Source organism: Ailuropoda melanoleuca, chromosome 12 (assembly GCF_002007445.2).
Source record: "Ailuropoda melanoleuca isolate Jingjing chromosome 12, ASM200744v2, whole genome shotgun sequence".
In the NCBI taxonomy this organism is placed as follows: domain Eukaryota; kingdom Metazoa; phylum Chordata; class Mammalia; order Carnivora; family Ursidae; genus Ailuropoda; species Ailuropoda melanoleuca.
The window spans coordinates 5,413,276-5,438,765 of NC_048229.1; the positions used below are offsets into that span (position 1 = coordinate 5,413,276).

Below are 25,490 nucleotides of genomic sequence, written 5' to 3' on the forward strand. Positions count from 1 at the left end.
CCATGCCGCTTCCCTTCCCACAGCAATGATGATCTCAACATCTCCCTAAATCACCATAAACCCTGTCAAAGAATCACTCAGCAGAGAAGCCTTAATACTATGTGTCCTCTAAGGCGCCGAGAGTACGAAACAGCTCCAGTCTCACCCACAAGGCCTGATCATCAGAAAATATTTTAAAAGGAAAAAAGATTCTATTTTTCTTCTACGTACATCAAATGATGAAAACCTACCATCAACTCAGCAATTTGTTCTTGAGAGCATTCTACCTCCGAGGTCTTGAATCCTCAAACACCTCAGCTCTCTGCCTCCACACACGTTCTTCCCAACTTCCACCACTCCTTAAAATGCTCAGCTCACTTAAAGCCACCTTTTACCCCAAGAAGCAGCAATATCTGCCAACTTCTGTTGTATTACAAAATACACACTTTGCAGCTTTTCCACTTACTAATAATCTGACTTTAAACAAGTTATCTAAGCCTAAGACTCAATTTCCTCAAATACAAAGAGAAATAATACTTCTACCTCTATCTCTTAGGGTCACTACAAAAATGAAATAAGACAATGCACAGGTCAAGGCTCAGTCAATACTATCTTTTTTCTTTCCTCAATCTGCCTGCCTGCTAAACACAGGGAGTTTGCACTGCTAACTGGGGGCAGCTTCAGGAATTCACACTGAACACAGTCACGTAATCACCTCCCAGCTGCCACCCCTTTCCAAACCGCACTGTCGCTTCCTGTTAGGGTTACCTCTCCCTCCTAAGCAGCACTGATGGGTCAATAAATCCGGGCGCTCCATCCTCCCACTGTGAAACCCCAGTCCCAGGACTCCCCATCACTATTCAGCAGTCAAGGTGCAAGAAGCAGACCTAAGCTCGCCTCAGACTTTCTCTCCTAGTGCCCTGAGGAGTAAAGAATGGAGCTCTTCCACATGGCCCAGTGATGGTGCCCAGGACAGATGTTCAAGCAGTTCCTACCGCCATGACCCTCTAGGGCTACCAGGCTCTTCCGTTTTGCCTTCAATTCTGTAATCCCTTCTTACCTTAAATTAGCCAGAGCCCTTCTCTGCTGCTGGTTAACAAGCAACCCTAACTGACAAAGGGTTCTAAACAGCTACCACCAATCTGCACCCACCTCAGTTCTCCCTCTCCAAAGCTTAAAGTGACTGGGATTAACATTCACATCATAAAGTAACTGCATGTGGAAAAGGAAAATTGGCTCTGGAAACTTGATTTCAAAAAGGGATCCACAGACCAGCATTACCAGCCTGGGAGCTGGTCAGAAATGCAGAATCTCAGGTCCCTCCCCAGACCTACTTACTCAGAAACTGCCTTTTAGCAAGATCCCCAGGGGATTCTAACCTGAGATTCTAACACACAGCAAAGCTTGCGAAGCAATGATCCAGAGGATCAATGTAGTTCTTGCAAGTGCCTGGTCAATGTCTCATGCTTAATGTGAAAACGTTCTTTGTAAACTGTAAGAAAACAGAAACACCCTACTTGACTTCTAACTCTTCACAACAGAGGACAGGGCTGACTGGCTGACTTGACTTTTTTTTTTTTAAGATTTTATTTATTTATTCGACACAGACAGAGACAGCCAGCGAGAGAGGGAACACAAGCAGGGGGAGTGGGAGAGGAAGAAGCAGGCTCATAGCGGAGGAGCCTGATGTGGGGCTCGATCCCGTAATGCCGGGATCACGCCCTGAGCCGAAGGCAGAGGCTTAACCACTGTGCCACCCAGGCGCCCCAGGGCTGACTTGACTTCTAACTCTTCACAACAGAGGACAGGGCTTGGCAGTATTACATGTGGTTAAACAGACAGGGGGCCCACAGATCACTGCTCAAATCCTATTCCTATCACTATGAGTGTGGCCTTAGACCATTTCCTAAACTACCTGAGCACCAGCTTCCTGTCTGTAAAATAGGTCTGTACTACCTACTACTTGGATCACTGGATATGCAAATAGCCCATTGTCATCACTGCCCTTCACCATAACAGATATTCTTCATCTCCCTAGTTATGCTCCCAGATCAAACGGTTCCTAACTATATGAGCTCAGCACCCTCTGACCTAGATCCTTGCTTTCAACAGGCTTTTCACGATCTGTAATCATCATCTCTGTTGATTAACATCTGTCTAGACATGAGCTCCATGAAGGCAGAAACTGGGTCCATTCTGCTCACCACTGAGTCACAAGCATATAGCATTATGCTCATCTCACAGGATACAGCCAAATGTTGTTGAAGAATAAATAATCCAGGTAAGTGTCCTATTAAATGGCTCCAGGTTTTATTTAGACTCCTGAGTTGGGGAAAATGCTAAGATACTGGCTACAGAATGACAAATTCTTTTCCCTAAAATTCCTCTTTTACCCAATTTCCTAGCTCAGAATAAGCTGGGTGTGCTGTGGTATCCATCTCTTTCCTGCTCCCTTTCTCTCTATCCCTGACCTCTCTTTCCTTCCATCCACAGAAATTTTTTAAGTGTACTCTAAATTATGTTTACCCACACACATCCTTCACATTGTTTCCTTACTCACACCAGGTCTGAGGCTCTTCATAAAACATGCTAAGAGCCCAACACCTGGCCTGGTTCATCTTAAGCAAAACTGTACTCTAGCAATGGCATGATGTCAAACACTGTCAGGGATCAGGCAGGTAATATAAACATAGGCAGTTGTCTGCTTTGACATCAGGGCCTAGTGGGCCCGTCCTGGCTACTCTCCCTTAAAGACATTCAAATTCCTACAAATAAGACATCAACAGGCTGAAATCAAGCCAACAGCCACAAGTTGAGTCCCTTGCAAAAACAAAAAGCAAAAAAACTAACTTGTGAGCATGGGATACTGAACAATTTGCCCAACCTTCTCAAAAAAGTAATCTCAGTTCTTTCCAGTTATTGTCCTAGACCAATAGTTCTTAAAAAATATTTTCTGAAGACTCTTCAGGGTTCCAAAACCCTTACAAAATAAGATCAAAATGATTTTCAGAATAATACTAAGACACTTTGTTTTTTTCACTGGGTTGAGATTTGTGCTAAGGAGGTAAGAGCATTTGTTGGTAAAACTACATATTCCTTGGCTCCTCACATGAAATCCTAAGACAGAGAGACCAAAGAGTGCTAGGAGTCAATTGTATTCTTCATCTCTATGGACTCAGAGTTAAAAAAAAAAAAAAAAAAAAAAAGGCAAAAAAGCTTCACTTAGGAATACCCTTGAAAAAGCAATAAAAATTATTAATTTCATTAAATCTAGTCCCATTTACTATACTTATATTAAATTTGTTGTTTATTATATTTGTATTATAAGAATATTTTTTAAACTTCTATTTATCATATCATATTTAAAATGGGAAATACACCAGGTTGCATAGCGAAGTACAACGGCCGCCTACGGAAAAGCACTTGCATAACTGAATGCAACTTCAACTAGACTTCTTCTTTTTTTTTTTTTTTTTTTTTTTTTTTTTTTTTTTTTTTTTTTAAGATTGTATTTATTTATTTGACAGAGATAGAGACAGCCAGTGAGAGAGGGAACACAAGCAGGGGGAGTGGGAGAGGAAGAAGCAGGCTCATAGCAGAGGAGCCTGACGTGGGGCTCGATCCCATAACGCCGGGATCACGCCCTGAGCCGAAGGCAGACGCTTAACCGCTGTGCCACCCAGGCGCCCCTCAACTAGACTTCTTCTTGACAAGACATCATTTTTTACTCAAAAGAATGATTGACACACTGATTATGCAGACTCAGATGTTGGGTAGACATTTCAGATAACAGGAAATCATTAATGGTATGTCGCCAATGGTCAAATCCAAACTTTCAAGTGAAAACTGGGATTTTAGAAAACTTGTGTCTGCCACCATGAACTCTATAGCTTTCCAATATTTGAAGACTTCTGCATTGAGACTGACAGTGATCCTAAAAAACGTGATTTTTTTTTGATCTTACATATACTGAAATGTGTGAACATTTGCAAGATCTGTGTAACTCAGTGAATCAATATTTTCCAAATGACCAATGTGTGAGTTAATAAAATCATCACAGGTAAAAGATCTGTCCTAAGTACACGGGAGACCAATGGATTTTACTCTACTAGAGTACAAAAAGTTCACTCATACGGTTTCAGATTGATGTTGCAACTAACCTTTACAAACCGACCCCTTGTCAAGTTTTAGTGGTGTACACAAATGAGCTCACAATTATCTGGAAAGGCTACAAAAAATCCCTTTTCCAACTATGTTATCTGTGTGAGGTCAGATGTCTTCAGCTACTTCAACCAAAACAACAAACTCAAAGGGTCTGAATACAGAAGGAGATGCCTTCAAGCTAAGCCTCATTATTAAGGACATTTGTAAAAATATAAACATTGCCACTCCTTCCACTACATGTTTTTTGTTTTGTTTTGTTTTGTTTAGACAATAGATGTTTTTCATAAAAATGTCATCTGTGTTAACACATAAAGGTTTTATCATTATTTTTAAATAAATATTTTTGAAAAATTTTAGTTTTCGTTTCCATTTATAGTAAATATCAATGCCTGTAACCCACATCAACAGAAAGCTCTTTGGGGTCCTTAGGAACACTTTTTGAAGCGTAAAAGGATCCAGAGGCCAAAAGGAAGTTGAGATTCTACATTAAACATTTTTATTTTAAAGCCTGAAAGTACATGAACAAATGGTAAGATGAACACTTACTTGTGTTAGTAATTTCCATCACCAGCCATTGTTATTACTGAAGTAAGAAAAATGCCCCCCACGTTCCTCCACAGTAATTCCAAAGTCAAGTTTTATACAAGAGAACTAAAAGATGAACACCACAGGAAACAAACTCTACCCAGAGAGGCGTTTTATAAAGGATTCAGAAATTATCCCATTAGACAGCAATCCACTAATGTGTTCTTGTAAGACCTTCATTTCCAGGTCCAAAGCCGTGCAATTCTATCATCTTGCTCACCCTGGACATAATGGATGCCCCGGTTCATGGACAGAGAACATGGGACATGTTCCCGGCTTGGTTAGGAACTCCTCGTCCTCACGAATTATCAGGAAGTGCCAGAAATCAACTCAATCAGATATTAATTTGGCAGTGGTACAACTCCAAGGGAAGGGATAGCTCTGCTTAACCTTTTTCTACAGGCTTTGGCACACAAAACATAGGTGGAAAGGCCATTTAGGTCCCTGGTGCCTGCATGCTGCCAAGTAACAGGACTAAGAGATTATTTGTTCTGTTCAAGGCCAGAGATCTGGGTACACGACAGAAGCAGTACCTACCTCCTCACTAATCTCCACTATACCTTCCAGAAATTCTGGTCTAAAACACACATTAACAGGCTATAGAAAGACTTAGATACTCAAGCCACACACACAGACCCAGTCCATTTCCTTTCCTTAGCTATCTGTCTTAGAATAACTTATTCCCATCAGTCACTGAGAACTCATTCATTAGGACTGTGGAATGCCAAACCCATTCTATTGAGCTTTACCATCACCATCAGTCCTGGAAGAGAAGATACCAGTGGCCTGGAAGACACCCATTCTGGCCGCCCAGGGCAGGCTCATGGTCCCAAAGAGGCCCTTCATATTTTCCACACTTTTTCTAGTACCCCACTGTTCCAGACACTGGAGTTCTTTTTCCTCATTACAGTCCCTCTGCTTGGGCCCTGGGCCTGCTTGATGGTAACAGGTCACCAGTGAAGCCCCACCTTGTAAGGAGATAGCCCTCTCACCCGGGAGGCTTCAGAAAGTATCTGAAGAACAATCCACCTGCTTTCCCCAAGCACTCTAAAGCAGTCACTGGGGCCTCTCGCTGGTCTACTCCTCGTACTCCTTCATCTGCCCTAGCTGACAACACCCCAGAAAGCCCAACTGCCAGGCCACTTTTCTGAAATGTGCTTCTCCCTCTGAGAAGTGAACACAGGCTTCCTCAAATTCCTGGGCTAACTTCATTAACCAGGAGTTACAGGGGTCAAAGCTGAGAGGGGAATTTGACTTATAACAGTCACCTCTAAATCCTGGGTCTAAATCTCTTGTGGCCGAACACTTCCACATCAGAATGCCCGGCCTCAGAACATATTCCAGGTTTCTTTTCACCCAAAGGCCTATTCAGATACTTATATATGGCATCTAGTCGCTGGAGTACCATGCACTTCTGAAAACTGGAATGACCTCAAAGCAGGATCCTCAAATAGTCCATAAGTCTTTGGCCACTGGCTGCCATTCGTGTAACATCTTAGTAACATGCCTGACTAGTATTCAAATGCCCCTCTACCTGCTGCTCAAGGAGCAGGTAGCATCTCCTGAATACACTACTGGTGATCACTGACCTCAATAATTTATGGGATAATTTCCCCCAAAGACACTGAGGTCAACTTTTTAAGTTGGTCAAAGACAGTTTTGCTTCTCTGCAGGATTTGCCAACTAAACTTACGTCAGCCAAGGTCTATGCTTTTCCTTTCTAGAATGAGGTCAAACTTTGTTATAGAAAGCCTTATTGACTGGTAGAATTTATGTCACTTCTGATGCCCTTCTCTCCATTTCCCTGACACCAGCTGGCTAGAAAAGACTTCAGTCCAGTGTGACTCCTGAGCACTAAGAGAACCCCGGACAATGACCCCTTCGGCCCCTCACCCCGCATCTCCTGAGGGGGCCACCTCGTCCCTACCCTTGGTGACTTTCCTACTTAAGCAGGGGCCCCAAGTACGTCAGCTCCTCACCTCCTTTTCCCCCTTCTCTCCTCACCCCTTATTTCTGCCCACACTCGACAAGCCCCACATGTCAAAAGTCTGAGGTTCCCTGACCTCTCCCTCACAAAGTTCAATGGCTAATGATGTGGGCTCTCTATCACTGAGATACAGGGAAGAGAACTGTTTCCACGTTGTCCCCCAGACAACTGCTTTTCATATGACTTGGCCTAATGACTCCTAATGGAGAGAAGATAAAAGATAAAAGAAGCCACCTGTGGTTTTTCTTTAACTGTAAAGTACCACAAAGGCTATAAAATTAGGTTCAGAGAAGGGCAACAGAGAATAAATGATGCCAGATTTTCTTCTGAAAAGGGTAACTACACGTGTCATTAAGACGTTAAAGGAAGACACAGGTATGCATTCCTAGCTTTCTTTCAGTCAACTCCTCCCACAAAAATGGCCTATGGAATGACACAGCTGGGTGGAGGCCCTGGCTCTAGCCCTTGCTAGGGGATCATGTCTGATCCCAGACTGATCTGTAAAAATAGGGATAATAATGTCTACAACGCTTTGCTGTGATAATTAAATAAGATAATAAATGTGAAAGCACCTATCAGAGTACCCACAGCATAGCTGAGGCTAAATAAATATGAGTTTCCTTATCTCCCTCATTTTCATTAGCACATGACACAACCGTCCCTGCCAAGAGCACCACCTCACAGGCAGGGGCTTCCTGAGGATAGAGAGCCGCCTCCCTGTAAGTAGGGCTCCTCCTCTGTTCATAGCAGAGCACTGCTTTCTTACCTCCACGTCTGTCTCCTGTACCTCCCAGTTTCTGCCTCGCAGCTTTTCTCTCTTGACCCTCGATTCATAGGACTGTTTTAAAATGCATCTGACTTGAATGACATTTTCTCACAGCATGGACATACTACTTTTTTCCTGCTCTTCAGTTCTGCACACAGAAACGTTCGAGCAATGGGACAGAGTGTGACTCGCTCCTGTGATGGCCCCTATGGGAATACCACATAGAAGGCACTCGTTTATCTTATCCATCTAGTCAATGTGTAACATATACATGCATTAGGAATCATAATGGTTTGGTGGGTAGAACACTGGACTTGCAAGTCCGAAGTTCAAATTCTTGATGTGACACTAAACGGCAGTGTGACCATAGGTCATTTGGCCTCATCGGCCTCAGTTTACTCATTGGTGGAGTGTTAGGCCATGCAGGTGCTCCCTCTCACTGTCAAATCACAGGGGTTACATGCCACCCTCAGGAAGGAGGAGCACCAGTGGGGGCACTGAAAGAAAGTGCTATCTTTCCAGGATGCAACGAGGACACCTACAGAGAGTCAAAGCACTCTAAGTCCCACAGAATGTAAGCGAATGGACTCCTGCCTGATTCATCTGCCTCTCCCTGCCCCCCTCCCTTTGACTGCTTCTGTTGGATCTGTCTTCCTCAAGGGAGCCGTCTTTCGCAGCTGGGCCCAGGGACAGCTCTGGCTCGGAGGGCAAACAACAGCGGCACAGGGGCAGTAAAGCAAGCACAGAAAGCTCGGGTAAGATGAGCCCAAATGCTTGGTGAAAATGACTCTATGAAACTTGCTTCCACCCTGTACTGTTGGGAGTAGTAAGATCCAAAGCGACAAAATCCATGTCCAGGCCCTGGAGAAAAAGAAAGAGGGACTGGAAAGCTCAAGCCACCCTCAGGTAAAGGCAAGGAAATGCCTGAAGGCCACACAGGGCTCAGCCGGGGTAACTAAAGGAAGGACAAAGAAACACACTGGACCAGGAGGCTGCAAAAGAAATGAAACGTGGGTTTCAGCGGGGCTGTCCCCAGTGACACCTGGATTGGAAGTATCACTGTAGTTTGGCAATCAAAAAGTTAGGGATTTGGAATTCTGCCTATTTTCTTAAACATTTTTTTTTTTTTATTGTGGCAAAAGATGCCTAACAAAATGTACGACCTTAACCATTTTCAAGTGAACAACTCAGTAGTGTTAAGGATATTCACATTATTGTAGAACAAGTCTCAGGAACTTCATCTTACAAACTGGAACTCTGTCCCCTCAAAAACAATCCTTCCCCTTCCCCATAGGCCTAGTAACCACCAGTCTACTTTCTGTCTCTATGAATTGGACTACTTTAGAAATCTCAGATTCTGGCTATTTTCATACCTGACTCACAACTCATAACTTGTATTATTTGGCAAGCCAAAGTAACTATGTACAGGGGAGACAGATTTATAAAGCAGGCTCACTGAGGAAGCATAAAGTCAAGAGGAGCTGACTTCTTACAGTGAAAAAATCATAAAAAGATAACAATAATCCTAAAATGGGATAAGATCTGACAATCAGAACCCGGGATTAGCATGTACTGAAATTTCTCAATACCCCAAGCTCAAACAGGGACAGGGAATGGTTACAAGAAACAATGCATAACATGTCACAGCATTCAGGCTTTTACTTGGTAGGACTGGCACTGATGGGTGATCATTGTTATTTCTGGAAACATACACTATTAAAGACTAATACCAAATTTAGCCAGTGGTCTCAGCAAACACACTTCTAGGTTCTCCAGACAGAAATATGCACAGGACTGAACTAGGAATGTAAAACACATAAACACTTCATTAGTAGCTAGGCCTGTGACTCCAATTCCTGATGTATCATTTCATAGGCTAGGCTAGATCCCATGGAGGACTCCTTTCTTTTTCTTTTTTTTTAAGATTTTATTTATTTGTTTGACAGAGAGAGAGAGACAGCCAGCGAGAGAGGGAACAGAAGAAGGGGGAGTGGGAAAGGAAGAAGCAGGCTCCCAGCGGAGGAGCCCGTTGTGGGGCTTGATCCCAGAACGCCAGGATCACACTCTGAGCCGAAGGCAGACGCTTAATGACTGTGCCACGCAGGCGCCCCATCCCTTCCCCTTTATTAGTGGTAATCCTGAGCTTCAGGCCAAAGTATTGGCATGAATACGAGAAACTAATAAGATACTAGACCTGTATCTAAAGTCTTACCACCCATAATAAAGAAGGCTGGTGAGGGGACCCCAGTCAGCATAGGAGCAAACTAAGCCAGAAAGAGATAGAAAGAACATCTGTCACTTTATCAGGCTTCCACACAGGGCAGTCACCTGTGAGTCCATCAGACACAAGGGGGAAAGAGAGAAGCGGGGGAGCTGGGCAGGCCTTCCGTGTAGGAGTGGCCCCAGTCTTACTACTCTGGCCATGCACAGTCAAGAAAGAGAAAAATACCACCCATCCCTGTGGGCTTAACTTTCTAACTAGGCACAGTGACTAGGCCCACTGGAATAGAGGCCACTGATGTGCCCTTACCTGACCAAGTCAATTTTCCTTTTGTGGTAGGGAAGTAAGGTCAGGGTTGGAAGAAGCCCAGAAGCTGAGAAGTTGGCCTTTGGAAGTCGGGAGGAGGGGAATGAATAATAAGAATCTGCACCTTCCCACCCCCATCGGTGCCCCAGGGCCAACAGTTATTGATAGGGGCTCTCCTTTCTCTTGCTTCCCAGCTGTGCACGGAAGTAATGGAAAACCTTATTATGTGTATGAACCACAGAGACCCACACTGCATGTTCCACTGGAGTACTTTGGATTTCAGCAATGACCACATAAAGATGAAAAATACCTATCCTTATCTTCTCAAGTTAAAGAGGAAAAAACCATTAAAAAATTATCACAAATCCGGAGGCTCAAAAGGAAACAACAGAAAAAAATGCTTGGCTGGAAACAATGGCACTCAGAATCAGATTTGCACAGACAATGATGTAAAACCAGAAATCCAGGGTGAGAGATTTTCAGAAAATCCTATTTAAGGAGAAGGCTATTGCTGTTCAGGCTTTGGGGAAAACACCAGAAACGTACAGAGTAACAAACCACTTAAAAACAAGCGCTGCTGTCTCAGTGAAGGCAGGGAAAATGGGAGAGAAAAACAAGAGGCTTCAGGTTTCTGGTCCAGAGGCCTCAAGACAGCAGAGCAAAACAGCATGGCAGGGAGAGACCGGAATAACCATGGTTCATGTGAAAAGAAGAAAGCCAGACCTCAGAGAAACAACTCGAATGGGACAAAGTTGTTTCTGTTGTGTTTAGAGCTAAGGAGGGAGTCCAAGATCTAGGGAACTCAAAGCCAGATAGAGGCAAAAGTTTAGGGAAAAATAGGAGTCTGGAGATCTTCCTCCTTGTTTAGCCCAAAGGGCACATGCTTAGAAAAAACTCCACAGACAGCTTTGGTTTAGAAAAACTTGAAGGGATTTTCCATCTAGGAAAAAATAGTGAAACAAGAAGAAAACTTACCACAGTGACAGGAGTCAAAACCCCTAAGACATTCCAGAAAAAGAGAGGAGGGGCCACAGTGGGTAGCTGAAGGGCTGCCAATGCCTTAGGATTCTGCTGGGTTGGGGAAATGCAAGAAAAAAGTAGAAGGTCTATATTATGAAAAATTTAGGATCACAAAGTTTCTTGAAGAACTGGCTCAGAATACAGGTATTCCCACTTATATATGGGGTTCATATAACGATATGGGATTCAAGGTATATGTGGTCAAAGAGAAGATGGGAAAACCTGAGAAACCCTTGAAAGGAAAATCCAGACAGTCTATACAAGTTCACTCCGAGACATCACAGTTAGCCTTTGACAGGAATTTATCCAAACTGAATTTTAGATTCACAGATATTGGACACTGGATGTAAGTGACTTGGATAGGCTGGAATCTGAGTGAGTCTAGGATCAATACTGGTTTTTCACCATTTTTCAGTGAGAGGAGCATTGAAGGAGCACAGACTGGAGCCAGGCTGAGCAGGCTGGCACCCTGGCTTCACCACACACTAGCTCTGTGACCTTCACCTAAGAGGTCAAGAATGCAATTAGTAGAGATAATAAAGGCAGCTGACCTTGTAAGGTAATCATCTGAGGTAGTTTAAGAATTAAATAAGTTAATGCATGACAAGTACAGAAAAGAGTGCGTGGAAATTTTTAAGGGCCCAACAAAGATTAGCTATCATTATTGTTATTTTATTTGTTCCACCTACTATCTCCCCTCTCTGCTATACTCCATAGCTGCTATGAGTAGTTTGGCTGTAGATTTCAACACCTGTTTTTAAGTTTGGAGAACATCACTTTTCCTTGGGAAGTCTGATGACATATTAAAGGCAATTAGGTATCAATCTGTTGCCATGTTGACATTCAGTTGTTCTAAATTTCATGCATATGGGGATGGTGCTAAATACCGTAGGTCTATAGAGCTTCCCAGATCCTTGGGGGAAAGGAGGTATGTGCATGACATGAGGTTAGAATTACCCAACTTTTCTAACAGCTATCTAAAGTAGCTGTATCATTTTCAGCAGAAATCACTAACATGAGAAATAGAATCCTGCAGATCACCCTGAGTGACCCTGCAATGTCTGAGTCTGAATAAAATAGGAAGAAAAGGGAAAAGTGAAAATGTTTTCAATGTATTTAGGGATTTTAGCTTTTCTTTGGGAACAAAGGGCTGACTTAGAATGAAGGCTGTTAACAGGGCTCTGAAGGGCAGGAATACATTTGGAAGAATCTCAAATGGTTTTGATATCGGGCCAGGTTTTTTCTTCCTTGCTGAACTACACATGCCAATCATGGTGCCTATGAGCCTGTAATTCTACCAACAGGAATGGTCTCCACTTTCAGAAGGGAAGGCCCAGGCTGCTGTGGACCCCATGACCACTCCTCTTCACTTCACCACGGCCTCTTAGACCAAGTGCAGACACCTGACTCAAGAGCTTAACAGTGACCTCTGATGTGGCTTGTAACAATAAAAGCAACAACCAAGTCAGAGTCCCAACCTCTTTCTCGGGAAGCTAAATACTGAGAATAAGGTGATTAGCCATGAGAAGTACAGCTGAAACGTTACGATGTACAAAGGAACCAGAGAGGTCATAAGGAAATAGAATCTCTCTAAGCCAGAGAAAAGACAGACGGAGAAGGGAAAAAGATTAAGCCAGATGCAGCAAGAGGGAAAAGACAAAGAAAAAAAAAAAAAAGAGAGAGAGAGAGAGAGAGCCACCTTGAGAGGCCCCCCTGTCCACAGCAAAGACCGTGGCTTGTCTCTGAGCTGCCGGAGTTCCTGAGGTTTTCTGGTCCAGGTGCATCCTTGCACCATGTTTTACAAAATGGTCTGAATGGATCTCTGCTCCTTGCAACAAAAAACAGCTAACTTAAAACAGTTCAGCTCCCCTGAGGATGGAGTCTTCCCAGGGAGCAGTTTGGTGCCTCCAACAAACAGATTCCTAGCCAGTTCACCCTGCCAGACGTGCCTAGACATCCCAGCAGAACAGAGGTGTCTCATCCCTTAGGCACCCTTGGCAGAGTCCCTAGGGCTTATAAGCATCTCAAGGGCCTATGGAAATGCTGACACCTGAAAAAAATATTTATTGGATCCAAAATATGAAAATTATAACATCAAAGTAAATAAATGTTTTAACTCCCCTACTAGTCAAATGAAGCTTAACTCACAGTTCTGTTAAAGCTAATTTTGTGTGGGATGTGGGTGCATTTTTAATGTCTGCTATATGACATGGTAAAGGCCGCCAGAGAGAAGAGTGTGGAAGCCTTCCATGGTCTACAAACCGGTCCCACAGCAGCGGACATGTCTGGGCTTAAGTTGGGACCTGCCCTCCCTACCCCTTGTATACGCATACACTAAATATTATGCCTTACCACTCAAAACTGAGTACTCTGAAGTAAGAAATCATCCTCCTCTCCTGAATTTAAACATACTCCTACTTTAGTACTTCTGATACTAGGAATCTATTATCTTTCCTTGATATTTTACAAAACTGAAGACAAACAAGCCTCTGTTAACCATCCTATTAGTTTTTCCAAAAAGGGGAAAAAATGTTATTCATGATTGCAAATGGTCCTGCACATTTAAAGGATTTAACTTTTGACATTTTTCAGAATAAATCAAAAGTTTATTCTGTCTTTCCTTATGCAAGAGCCCCCTTGAATGTCATGAACAGACCTAAACGCTCTCTCCCATTTAGTCAGATTCTCAATCTATTCTCAAATCTATTTTCTAATACGAGGTGGCATAGAAGTTTTGAATCTTAAACCTGTAAAAGCGAAAAGCAAATATGATTCTTTTTCTATAGTCACCGTTGCGTGGCCCTAAGTGGCTATACACAGACAAGTTCCCCTCTGCTCCCTGGAGTGCCTCCGGCCTGCCTAGCTAGGCCCAGTCGGCTCTCCTCACTTTCACTGCTCAGCCTCCCCACAAACACCCACACCTTCTGCTTCCACTCCTGTGCATCCCCCTCTCCCTTTCCACCTCCTGTCCCCAGGGCTGCACTACTTCTACAAAACTGCTCTCAAAGTGGTGATCTCCTCCTTGTCAGGCAACTGGGCCACTCCTCACAATTCACGGACTCCTGGTTCATACAAGTCTCCTTGGTCCCCAATACTGGCACTCGTTCATCTCCCCTCAGGCCTTGCTGAGGGCACAGACCATTTCCTTCAGGCCTATGGGCTAAACACAAGTATCCTCAAAAAGTATGTCCTGACTCAACCACCTGCTTAGCTTCAATGAGGACCATTTCCATGATAATTCCACATTTTCTTAAAACCAGTCGTCTTCTTACCTGTATTTCCCGCTGCCTAAGGAATATTTCCCTATCATCCCACAACGAACTAAAATCCTTTGCCATCTTCCAAGTCCCTATAAAAGGCAACCTCCTCCCTCAACAACTATCCCAGGCTAATTACTTGAAAGCCAGCTCTCTCCTCCTCCGCCCAATCCCTACATGTCTTTCAACTTTGTCCTCCCTCTGCTTGACTTTCCTTCAGCATTTAAATGCAATGTAAAGTCTCTTCTATCTTAAGGAAAACCAATATTTAATTCTATCTCTTCTTTAACTGTCATACACTCTCTCTTTCTCCATTTCCCTATAGAAGCATCTTAAAGACTTATTTTCCTGATTTCTACAGCTTCACTTCCCATTCATTCCTCAACCCACCACCATACCACTCAAGTCCATCTTGGCCAAACTCTAGGGCATCTGTAATTCTTTACCTCACTGAACACCACCAACCACACTCCTTTGGCTCCCTTCTGCCTCTGTGTTCTACTCTCGCCACATAACCCTTACACTCAGTCTGCCCGGAGAGCTCTTGCTCCTCCATAAATACTAGTATTCCCATGGGTTCCACCTCAGCTCTCCTCTGCTCCCAATTTACATCCACCCCAGTTCAACATCTAGACCACTGGTTCTCCACTGGGGCTGTTCGAGAAAACCTTTTTCGGAGTCTAGGTTTTTAACTGTATATAATGCCTCTAGAGGGCACTCAAACACTTGCTCAGAAACCTTCATGGATATTTACACAAAGGTATTAGAACCCGAAGTGAATCTCACAGTGGATAATGACTACCTCTAACGAGATGCCAAGCATCATAAAGACTTGTACAACCTGCGGGTTCCCTGATTCTGAGTTGGGGCTTATGACAAGGGCATAATCCTATCACAACATAGAGATGCAGTAATACTGAACATTGGTTAACTGGGAAACCTGACGTGTGCTAGCCAATCCCAAATAGTATGAATCAGTGAAATATTCTTAAATCCTATCAACCTTAATCCCAACATGTTTGAAATGGACATCTAAAAATAATTTGAAAACCAGAGGGACATAATGGCATTTACTTGCAGAAAAAAAGGAGTTCAGATTTCTTTCTGAATTGTTTTATCGTTTACCTAACAGGCAGAATTTATAATCTCTGGGACAGAGGTTTGCTCTGGCCATAACAAGGGCCAAAAGCTCTGTCACAATACCATGGAAGGCACTTCAAAATAAAATGTGGAAATAAGCTACGATTATTTTATGAACTTGTGGATATGAAAAATAAATGAGCTCTAGAATAGCTTTACTGAATTTCTTATATCAGGTGACATAAGAGACACTGCAAATTCCAGAGTAAGAATAAAGGCATAGAAATGCTTTAGTGCAATTGTAGTGCAAAACAATACAAAATTACTGCTTTTTAAAATTAAACTTAAAATGCTTCTGACACAACTCCAAAATTAAATTTCATTTTTTTAAAAATCTCTTTTCCTCCAACTTCTGTACAAATGATCATTGACCACATCCACTGGTTATCCATCTCGTGAGTCTTCTTCTAGGATTAGTTGTGGTAATTCTTTAAGTCTAAATAACTTCAATTTGCCAAACCTAGTTTCACTCCTTATTCCTTTGTCATAACTCTGAGCCATTTAAAATAACTGCTCTTGCCCATTCTTGGAACTTCCTCCTCAGCTGCCAGCATTCTGCGCTCTTACCAGCACCCTCTGTACCCACTGCCCGGCCAGCCCACCAGGCTCAAGTACACAGCTAGGAAAATCTGCTCCGCTGGCCTCACAACAGTGAACAGTGAATACTCAGATTCTCTCTCCTGAGAATTTAGAATTGGGAAATGGGAAGGCTGGGTCCGTGAACTGGCAGGGGTTACAGACTCGGGGTAGCCAAGGCAGAGAAAGCAGCTGCACTGCCTCCTGTCAACTTTCCAGACACTAGTGGGCTCCAGCCGAAAAAACCACCTTGGAAGCCATGCAGTCCTCCTCAGAAATCTCCTTTCACTTAAGCCATTTCAAATGGGTTTATTTCTTTCAACCACCAAATGGTCTCTGATTAAGACAGCCTCCTTCCTCTCCCATAAATTCTTTTGTAGACACATTCTCCCCTACCTTTTCCTTTAATGTACACATGCTGCAGCTCTGCTTTGAGCTTCTTATTCTGCCCTACATGTTCTCACCCACTCCCGTGGCTTCCATACCTGCCTGGGGCAAGCACACAGTGAATGATTCTCAGATCTCTTTCTATGCTTCTGCTGCAGACTAAATGCTTGCACCCCCCTCCCAAATTCATAAACTGAAACTCAATACCCAATGTGATGGTATTAGGAGCGGGGTCTTTGGAAGGTGACTGGCTCATGCGGGTGGAGTCCTCATGATGACATTAGTGCCCTTTTATAAAAGAGACTCCAGAGAGCTCCCTCACTCCTTCTGCCACACAAGGACACAAGGAGAAGAAGGCCACCTATGAAAGAGGAAGTGGGCCCTCAAACAGACACTGAATCTGCCAGACCTTGATCTTGCACTTCCAATTTCCAGAACTGTGAGAGAAATAAATGTTTGTTGTTGTATCTACACAATCTGTGGTAGATTGTTACAGCAGACTGAATGGACTAAGACAACTTCTAATGGTGAGGTGGGCACAAACAGATGCAGACACAGGCCACCACCCTATGTCCTGCCCTGCCTTTGCGTGGAAGGGACCAGTTTGTCAACATCAACAGAAATCACTCCAATCAGTCAGTGGTGCTGACAACACGAGCATGAACACTCTTCAGAGAAACCACCTGCTCAGAGTGGCAGAGTCTAGTTCAAAAGACAAATACAATATTATCCCCCATTAGGGTCGCACAATCTTAAATAACTCCATATAAAAGGCAGCAACAGTCCAGTCTAAGCTAGACATTCTCTAATCTCGTTAAACAACTTATAACTGTATAATTATACTCCAAAAAAAATTTACCACATAGAAACATTGATTTTAATAATGGACTTGTACACAGTGACCAGTCATTCATACAACAAAGCATATTATGTGCAGCATAAAATCCTCAAGCAGAACTACACATCTGTCCTATAAGCCTTTTACGCTCAGCATGTCCAAAACCCAATCTGCCATCTCCTCACCAAAGCCAACGGCATTCCCAACTACAGGAAGTGGGTCCACCAGCCCCTCAGCTGCCTGAGCCAGAAACCTGGTGATCAGCCACCCTCCTCCCTCTCATGAACTCCTGTCTACTTTATCTCCTCAATACCTCCTGAATTTATGCCCCTACCTACACTGTCTCAGCTGTAATTCGGGCCACTGTCATCTTCCCCTACAAAAGCCTCCAGTCTTGCCTCCCTCTAATCCACTATCCACTACAATGTAATCTTCCTAAAATGTAAAATGGGTTGCTACTACCCTGCTTAAAGTTCTTCAAAGGGTCCCATTAACTTCCAGTGTAATTTCCAAATTTATTCATGTGGTTTTTAAACTTTGAACAATGTTAGCTCCTACTTACCTCTCTTGGTTTGTCTCTCACCACTGCCCACTCCAGTTCTAGTTCCAGCCAAATCAAACATCTTCAAAGTCCCCAGGTCTTGTTTGCTACTATGCTTTGACTACAACCCTCTCCTCCCCACACTCCTTTTACCTCCAGGCCTTTATACTAACTCTTCCCTTTGTTTAACATCAGGGCTCACCTCACACATCACTTTCTCTAGGAAGCATTCCTTGACTTCCACCCCTACCCTCAAATTTGGATTATGTGTGATGTCTTTCCATGTGCTCCCAGGGACCTTACATTCCTGTAATGTATCTCTTCTATCATACTTCCGTGGATCTGTCCACTAAAGCACATGTTACTCCACATCCACATCACCTACTACAGGTCCACAATAATACTTGGTAAGGAAATGAATCCACATGCCTTGATGATAGCCTCACCTACACCGCATGCTCCCAGGTACCCTGGGCTCCACTCTGCTGAGCCACGTGCAGGCTCTGCACGATAACCATACTTTTGATGCTTCTGCCTATGGTCCAGCTGGCTAAGCTCTCATCCTGAAAGACTCAGTAAAACGGAACTTGCTCCATGACCAAATCTGTGTGTTTGAAACACAGCAAGTTAATAAGAAAAGAAATCCCATGGCCCATGTTTAAGCTTCTGCATTTATTCTACAGATAGAAAATTTAAAATGAGAACTATTTTTATTGTCCATATTGCTAGAAGCAATTTTCCTCCAAATACTGAAAGCAGCAAAATTCAAATTTATTCCAAATGCATCACTCAAAAATATCTAGATATTAATTTTTAGAATACATTTTAGAGTATGCTTTAACATATAATAGGGCTTGCCTGTTTCTCAAAGTGTACATACCTATTAACCATACAGCTAACATATGTTCTATATATACTTTTAAAAAGCAAATATTTCATTATAAATATAATACATATAATTTTAGAAAATATAAAGAAGTAAAAAATTTTAAATCACCACACCCTATCACCCAAAGTGATAATTGTTAAGATTTTCATCTAATTTCTTCTAGACACTTTTCCATCACAGGTTTTTGTGGAGGGTTATTGGGATTTTTGATTGAGTTTGAATCATGTCACATATGCAATTTTGTATTCTGATTTTCTCCCACTTAACACTGTCATAAGCATTTATGACAAAACATGTCACAAGTATGCTTTCTTCATAAACATTTTAATGGCCAGTGGACATACCATAATTTGATCATTCTGCAAGTGCACCCTAAAAAATAATTCTAGGATATACATCTTTTGTTCTCTCTGTATTTAAAAATATGCCTTTGATCAGCTCCTAGATGGTTGCTACATCAAGGAATATGATTATTTTTCAAGGCTCTTGATACATTTGGCCAATGTAATAGTATGACAATAGTGTGACATTTTCCCCACACCCTCCTAAGTACTAGGTATTATAATTTTTTAGTCTAAATATAGGCCTTTATTAAATTGGTGAGAAATTGTAACATCTTAATTACAAAAGTAAATATTCATTGTAAAAAAACTGAAACAACGCAGAAACATGTGAAATAAAAATTCAGTTCTCTCCTGTTTTTCCCTCAATAGTTACAATTAAATATTTTCCATGTATCCTTCTAGGCCTTTTTAAAATTTTTATTCAGAACATACATACACATATATATGAATATTTCGGTTTTTTATCTTACAAAAAAAATGGAATTAAATTTGTTTTGACTCAACAATATGTCCCAGGCATCCATCCAGGCTATGTCAATGCATACAAATCTACCTCCCTTTTCAAAAGCTACATAACATTCCATAGTATACAGATACCAAAATTTATTTGTGGTTATCTTCCATTTTTTATTATAAATAACGCCACAACAGATTTTGCTCATACTAACTTGTGTTCTCTTATGGGAATATTATAGATTCCTTGAGGAGTATCTGCTAGATCAAAGCATATTTTTAAAAATTTTTATAAGCTCTGACAAATGGTTATTTGAAAAGGTAGATCCAATTTTGTGTTCCCAACAATGTATTAGGTACCTTTTTCACCACACCCTTCACTATCTTTTTAATTTTTGCATGACAGCCCCCATTGAAAAAATCTAGTTGTTTTAATTTTCAGTTCCCTAATCACAAGTGATGTTGAATCCCTCCTCACTGCTTCGATGCTCTGAGAACTATTCCTATCCTCCATTCATTTTTTAATTGTGTCAATTATGTTATTTTTTACCTCTTTATACATGTTACAAACTTTTTCCCCAGTCTGTCACCTTGTAATGTCTTTTGTCACACAGAAAAGTCAACTTTGATAATGATCAAATTTATCACTCTTTTCCTTATGATTTTGGGTCTTTGTCTTACCTAAATGGTCTACAAAAAATATTTTCCAATATATCTTACAACATAATTCTCTTTATTTTCTTCTAATATCTTTACAGTTGTTTGTGGTTTTGAGTTAGTTCTTTCAGCCAAATAAAATTCATTTTGAACTTGGAGAAGTAAAATCTTTCTTCCCAAATAGTCACTTACCCCTGTACACTATATTGAACAATCAATTCCCAACTGTGTCAAAACAGCAACTTTATTCTACCCTAAATTCCTATACCTAAATGGGTCCGTTACTGGATTCTACTTTTGTTCCATGTAGCAATTTGTCTATGCTAGTGTGCACATTTATGTTAGTGCAGCATTACAGTATGTTTTAATATCTGGAATGACAAATCCTCTATCACTATTTTTCCATTTGAAAAATTTCTTTGCCATTCTAGCACATTTCCTCCTCCAGATGAATTTTAGAAGCAATCAAGTGTCCAAAAATTCTCACTGGAATTTTATGTGAAACTACATTAAAACTACAGTTTAATGTGTAGAATATTTCAAGTTTACAATGATGCTTTCCCTTCCAATAACATGTAACGTCAGCCCATTTATTTAGGTTAGCTTTTAAATTGTTCAGGTAAAGGTTTTTCTTCAAAAATCTTTTCTGCATTTGTTTCATTTTTTAAACATCTAGTTCTGTTGCTCTTGAGAATCAAATCTAACTTTTCTGGAGGACTAATTACAAACTATTTGATTATTAGTGACAGTACACATCTTTCCACATGTTTAACAAATTATACTTCTATCCAGTGAACTGTCTGTCCACATCCTGTAACCACTTGTGTGTGCACTTTTCTTATTTTCATTGATCTGAGTTCCTTACATGTTGAAGATATTAAGCCTTCGCTTACGTTTGTCACAAATATTTTCCTACTTTGTGGTTTGGCTTCTAATCTTAGAGTTTTGTTTTCCCTCTCAAAGAAGTTTGAAGGTTTTTTTTTTTTTTGTAGTCCAATACACTGATTTTTTAACTAATAACAGATCTGAGTACCCCAGAGGCGCCAGGACCTAGACCTCTTTCCCTCACACCACCTGCATGGCAGGTATTATTTTCCTTATTTAGAAGATTCTAGTTCAGGTCTCTCTGATTGCAAAGTCTTTGCTCTGCCCACCTCAACACACAGAACCTTCTTTTCCAGATGTTTAATACCTACTTCCACATTTCCTTTTTGATTTAGCGGGCATTCACACTGATTTATCATTTACTATATTCTCATATTTATTTTGGGAGTGCTGAATAGATTCCAGAGACCTGTAGAGATATTATAAAGCCAGCATGACACTGTTTTGAATGGGGCTCTATAACAATATCAGATAGGATTTGTCCCACCTCATTACTCATTAATTATTCTGTCCAGTTCATCCCAAAATGGATAGCTCTATAATGTTTGAACATCACATCCAGGAATATGGCCTGTTTTTTCATTTAAGACATTCTTATCTTTCAGGATAGTTTATGGTGTCCTCCATGCAGACTGACTTGTCTCGATAAGCTGTACTTACATGTTTTATGTTTTTTGTTGCATTGTGATTAGAGCCTGTTTTTTGTTTTTTTTTTTCTTTTCCATTTTAGTTTCTGCCAGGTTATTTTTGGTATTCAGAAAGCTATGAATTTTATATATGCATTGTGTACCCAGTCACTTCCTCAATTTTTCTTTGTACAATAGTTTTTTTGTTATTCTCATTTTTGTAGCCAATAACATCTACAAATACTTCCCTTCTCGTTTTGGATCCTTACTTCACTCTTATTTCATGTATTACTGCTTTAATAAAACTTACAAAAACCATGTTAAATAATACCCCAATTTTTAATTTGACTCTGATAACTTTCTGTTCAGTGTGGATAATTAGCTTAACATTTATATGTACTTTAGCACAAAAAAGCACCTACTTTTTAAAAATAAGAAACAAGGATTTTTTTTAAATCAAATATCTATTTTGTCTGTAGTTTAGGTGGCAGTTTGAATTCAATGTGAACTCCAAGGGAAAGATCACCTCTCTTCCAGACAGACTTCTGAAATGGCCTACCTAGTCTCCCCCACTTCCACTCCCCCACCACCACACCCCCACATTCTGCATGCAGCAGCTGGAGTGGCTGTTTAAAAATGCAAATCTGATTATGTCATTCCCCTGCTTCAAACTCAACCCTTGCATTGGTTTCCCATTTCACTCAGAATAAAATAAAACATCCTTAACCTGCCCTACAAGACCCTACATGATCTGGCCCCCTGCCTAGCCATACTTCCCTCTCACCCACCAGAATCTATCCACAAGTCATTCTTTCAGTTCCTGGAATGGGCAAAGCTCTCTCCCCCTTCAGGGCCTTCCCACATGCCATTTCCCTGCCTGGAAAATTATCCCCCATCACTCTATGCTAACGCCTACTCACCCTTCAGATCTCAGCTCAAATCTTATTTTTGCAAAAAAAAAAAAAAAAAAAAAAAGTCTTTCCCAGGCCTTCTTTTCACAATCTAAAATTTGCTCCCCTTTTTATACTCTCTCATAACCAGTACGACTTAACTTTCCTAATAGATATTGTTTGTGATTACACGTGCAGTTGTAGGATTGTTTCATTTCTGGTTCCCTCCACCCCCACAGATTATAACCTCAAGAGAAAAGGGACAAATTGATTATGCTAGCCACACCACAAGCATTTATATATATTTAAATGAAACAAAAATACCTACAAAATCCTTAATTGTATTTCTTACATCTTAAAACAATACCCAGCATATCATTCAATCAATATTTAAACTTCAAAACTCTTTTTGATACTGCTTGCAAATTCAGTAAGAATACATTCTACCCCAAGGACATAACAGCTAACCCTAATTTGATGCTGCCACAGGAAAATACATATATATATTATATCATTAGGAAATGTTTTTTTTAAATATGAGAGTTTTGTTTAATATAGCAATCATTTTGCTGATACTTTAGTCACAATCAACTAATTTATATGTCTTATTTTTTAAATCACGTAAAGCACTAGGAAAAATGTGCTTTATCAAATACTCTTTAAGAAGTCTAATGTATTAACGGTACTTGGTAAAAATTATAGCAAAATCACAAACTAGAAAACATTCAAGTTGATGATCTCTATTATTCTGTAACAGACACATTAGGTCAAAAAAAGTATAAATTACATCCCAAATAAAAAGTCCTTTTGGATCACAAAAGCTAATAAAATCAGCATTTATATACTACTATACATTCTGCAAAGCACTTTCACATACATCATATCGCTGAACTCTGTGGAGTAGACAGAGCAAGTATTATCAGCATTTCTAGAAAAGAAAACTGAGGCTTAGAGTGATTGTCCTCTTCAAGGTCAAAGGACTGGAAAGTACTATAGTCATAATTACACTGGGGGAGGAGTAGAGGTTCCACACGTAAATTTAACCAAAGAGAACTTCCATCCTAAAGGCCTGTGTCTGTAATTAGTGCAGATTTATGCTCCCTTCACTGAAATTTCATTTCACCAGAGAACCACCACCGAAAGAGCTGCTTTAAATATAACGTTAAAATTTAAATTGCCACCAATCTGGGAAATAGCTAAATAAACTCTGGTACACCCAAACTATGGAACATGATGCAGCAGTTCTTCAGAACGAGTTAAGGATTATATGCTGAAACTGAAAGATAAGAGTACACTACTACTTGTTAAAACAGTCAAAGATGATAAAAGTACACACACGGGAAAACGTTTTAAAAGATCTAGAAGGATACACATGGAACATATAATAATTATTATCTCTGGAGACGGGTTGGTAGAGAAAGATTTCAGCCATGTCTGTGATAGTTCAATTTTTACAAAGAAAATATATTACTAACCTATTTAAAAACTAATTTTTTAAAATTTAAATTAACCTGTGGGTTGAATAAAAATGTCATTTTTCTGTTTTAAAAGCTATGCATCTATAAAGGAAGTCGGGGCCTCTCTAAAAGAGAAGACAAAATATATAAACAAAAAACGGTTCAATTCTGTTAAAACAATAAACCGTCAAAATGTCACAAAACGTTCCTTTAAAAAGTAGTAACTTAAATTATTTTTTAATACCTAGTCTCCTTTGTTGCAGTAAGACAACCAGTAAACAAACTAGCCACTTTAAGAGTACAGAGCAGGCTCCTCCTAGAGAGATTTAGTTGTTAAGAGTTCGGCAGAGAAGGTTTCACAAAGGAGCCGAGTTTTGAGGGAAATGAGAGGTGACTTGGCAGAGAGATGCGGGAAGATTAATCCAGATGGGAAAATGTCTGGGAGGTGGATATACTAGAGTTAATCGGAAGCGGGGGACAGTAAGCAAACTGAAGTCAAGTCCTGAAAGAGGAGAGGATTCCTTTGGATGTGGGAGTTGAGAGGGAGCTCGGCTGCGCGGCCATCCAGTTTACCTGGGTGAGAATCCGGCCCTTGTTGTGGTCAAACAATGGAGGCGTCCAGCGGCAGCGGCGTTCTGCGCTGGGTGCTCGAAGGGTTCCTCATCACCTGAGTAGGATGCTCGGCGGGCTCTGCTGGGACGCAGGGCGCTCTAAAAAACACAACATCACACCATGCAGCCGGGCTTCTCCGCGGCACAGCCCGGCTCCCTGCTCCCACGGCGCGGCCATTACCGCGTCTCCGGGGACCCGCCTGGAAAGGCTCCAAGGCGCGGCTTCACGGGCTTCTAAAGCGGTTTCGCTCCCTCTTCCCTCGGCTCCAACAACAATGGAGCCCGGCTCGGGAGTCCGACTCCCGCGGGGCCTCCGCCCGGCCTCGCCCCTGCCTCTGCCCATCCCTTGCCGCGCACCCGGCCGCCATCTGTGACCCCCGCGCCCCGCTCCCGACACTGCGGGTCCACGCCAGCCGGCCGAGGCCCGAGGCCAGGCTGCCCTCTTTGGGGCCTTGCCCGGTGGCCGCCGGGCTGCCCGGCTGCGGGGGGCCGCTCTGACCTTTCCCACCGCCGCCCAGGGACCGGCCCGGGCTCGAGGCCCATCTTAAGTGATGGGTTGTTTTTCTTTTCTTTAACCCACTCATCCTCCTTTCCAACCCCGAGCCCGCTCCCCTTTCGCCCCCGCCCCCGCCTCGTTCCCGAAAAGAAACAGAGAGACTGCAGCCCGGCCGCCCGACAACTCACTCCAAGTGAGGGGTTGAAGCGCCCCAGGCCGCGGGCTCCGCGCATCCACCCTCCCTCTCCTCAAGGGACACCTCACAGGTGCGCCTCCGAGCCGCGCGCGCGCGCTCCGCACACCCAGACGCCTCCGGGGGACAGCGCGCGTGCGCACGCACGGGGCCGACAAGCCCCGGGGGAGCGGGGGCCGCACGCATGCGCGCCGTCCGGCCCTCGCCCCGGCACCCCCGCAC

The 25,490-nt window shown here is 42.0% G+C and overlaps 1 non-coding gene across 1 annotated transcript in view; it reads right to left on the minus strand.

Annotated features, from left to right (window-relative positions):
• The window catches only part of LOC100483315, a 42,884-nt gene extending 17,439 nt beyond the window's left edge, over positions 1-25,445 (minus strand). Inside the window, exons 1-2 of the transcript XR_004629111.1 lie at positions 25,264-25,445; positions 24,542-24,678 (exon numbers count right to left, since the gene is read on the minus strand). This is a non-coding gene — a transcript (uncharacterized LOC100483315). The remainder of the gene's footprint in view (positions 1-24,541; positions 24,679-25,263) is intronic.
• Between the last annotated feature and the right edge of the window lie 45 nt (positions 25,446-25,490).